At 35.6% G+C, this 2,284-nt stretch overlaps 1 long non-coding RNA gene across 1 annotated transcript; it reads right to left on the bottom strand.

The window, feature by feature from the left end:
• Positions 1-406: 406 nt before the first annotated feature.
• LOC103443635 (uncharacterized) lies at positions 407-1,353 on the bottom strand. The gene is made up of 3 exons (XR_530515.4): positions 1,215-1,353; positions 924-1,118; positions 407-796 (listed from the first exon to the last, which is right to left on the bottom strand). It is a non-coding gene; the product is annotated as an uncharacterized lncRNA (long non-coding RNA).
• Positions 1,354-2,284: the final 931 nt, after the last annotated feature.

Raw genomic sequence — 2,284 nt, 5'->3', positions numbered from 1 at the left:
CCCGAATACCATGCATATACAGGGAAACCAAATTAAAAGATACACCTTACTAGGACACAAATTAGACAGACTGTTCATTTTCTTTTTCATTTATATGTCACGTTATCATTATTTTAATCAGTATGTTGGTTTATATAAAACATCGTTTGTAATATCAGATGTCTTAAATTTAAATATAATATGATGTTTAACTTACAGATAATTAGTACATGCATCTTGCATTTTTTTTAGGGAACTTTTATGAGAAAGGCTTGAATCAAGTTTATTTTAAAAAAAAAACCATGTTATAACTTTATTTAATGAAAAAAACTTAAATTTTAATGAAAACTCATTAAATTTTAATAAAAAAGACAAAAGAAATTAAATTTTAATGAAAAATGCATAATTTTAATAGTAAAAAAAAAAATCTGACGCGCTGACCCATGCATTTTAATAAAAAAGACAAAAGATATGTGCTCCTCCTCCACTCTCCCTTTGGTACACGTTTGTAGGTATATCTTAGTACTTAGTATGACACTTCTCATTTCTGTTCATTTGGGTTTGTTTATACTGTTATATTTTTGTAGGATACTATAAAAAATGGTAAAGCCGAAACGAAAGTGCATTGTATAGCAAGAACAAAGGGATGAGTTTGTGAAGCTTGATGGTAGTGCCCAGGTTGATGTTCATGTTGTGGTGCTTGATCTTCCCGCCAAGCTTTGTATTTCGTGGTCTGTGAAGGGAACGGGCCATGAAGGAAACTTGCAAGGTGGGAGAGCTCCTGCGGTTGCTTAATCCTAATTTCGACCCCATCCACCTAAATCATTTGAATAAAAGATTTGAAATTGGAACAGAACTGAGGTCAAGATTCCCAACCCAACAAAATCCCTAAATCTAGAAAGCCCTAATATAATTTTCAATCCTAAATCCCCAAAACATAATACCTTAAAAAACTATGAATCTGAGTTAGACGGAGATGATGGATGATTAGTTCTTCGACTTTGTCGTTCGTCCCTTCGAGTTCGACAGAGGGACTGATTTCGAAAGAGTGAGTGAGAGAAAGAGACACAGGGCAGAGGTTTAAGGTTACATTAGAAATCAAGGAGCACCAGATCATCGACCATGATTGCATTTCCCATCTGAATTCAGTGCATGCATTCAAAAATTAAACCCACAAAACACGAAGAAATTCGCTATAAATTGACAGAAAAAAGAGGAGAACGGATTTCAATTACCTTGGATTGAGGTCTGATGATGATGGCGGCGAACGGAACTGGGATGGTGAGAGCAAGTCAGGAGGAGAGATCGCAGTGTGAACTAATGGAAGAAAGGGAAACCAAATGACTATGTCTGAGCCTCTGCATTTGAGAATATTGGGATTAGGATAAAACTCCAATCCAATTAATTCTAAGGAAAACTAATGAAAAGGGCTTGAAAACTTTGAGTTTTAATGATAAGGACAAAATAAAGGGTAAAGTGAATAGTACCAGGATTGACTTTTTAGTGTAAAAATGTGGTTTTTCGTTAAAGTAAACAGTACCGGGTGCTTTTCGTTAAAGTTCCCTTAATTCTATGCTAAAAACGGGCCAGGGCGGGGGCCCGTTCCCTTCTATTTTTAGAACCGCCCCGCCCTACTAGTTTCATTTACCCGCCCCGCCCCGACCCATTTTGTGTTTTGAAATTTTGGACCCATCCCTTACCCGCCCCAAATTGCAATGGAGTTTTTGGGGGGTGGGTGGGTAAGGGACGCGCGCACAGCGAAATTTTTATTTTTTATGTTTATTTTTTTATTTTTTTATCCTTATCATTAAATAAAGTTTGTGTATGTTTTTTTATTAAAGTGCAAAGATTTGAAACCATTTTCGTTAGTTTTTTTTTTTATGGCCTCGATGGATAAGAGAGGAATATATATGATGGCGATTTTTTTTGTTATCCGAAGAAGGATAGACATGGAGTTTACGCATGCGTCCCTGAAAAGCTTGGCCTTGTTATAGCTAGTAGTAGTTATGGACCACTCGGATGTTGGAGATATGTCAACAATCCGTGATAAAAATAAATAATAAATGCAAACAACTAATTAACATGAAATAATATTAAACAGAATTATTGAAGATCGAGGCTTGTATACCGCAATGTCCTTGAAACAAAAATTTCGTCCCTACTTAGTATTTGTAGTTCTACGGACGTTTGCTTCACCAGAATTCAACGATCAAGTCAGAATTCCAACACCGAAAAACTAAACTTCTGGCGAATTTTTGTGTGGTTCTCTCAAAAAGGATATTTGTGATTGTAGAAGAAGAATGTT

The sequence above is a fragment of the Malus domestica genome, chromosome 09 (genome assembly GCF_042453785.1).
Source record: "Malus domestica chromosome 09, GDT2T_hap1".
Classification (NCBI taxonomy): Eukaryota; Viridiplantae; Streptophyta; class Magnoliopsida; order Rosales; family Rosaceae; genus Malus; species Malus domestica.
The sequence above is the reverse complement of the archived record's forward strand: the minus strand, read 5'-3'. Positions and strand labels throughout refer to the sequence as shown.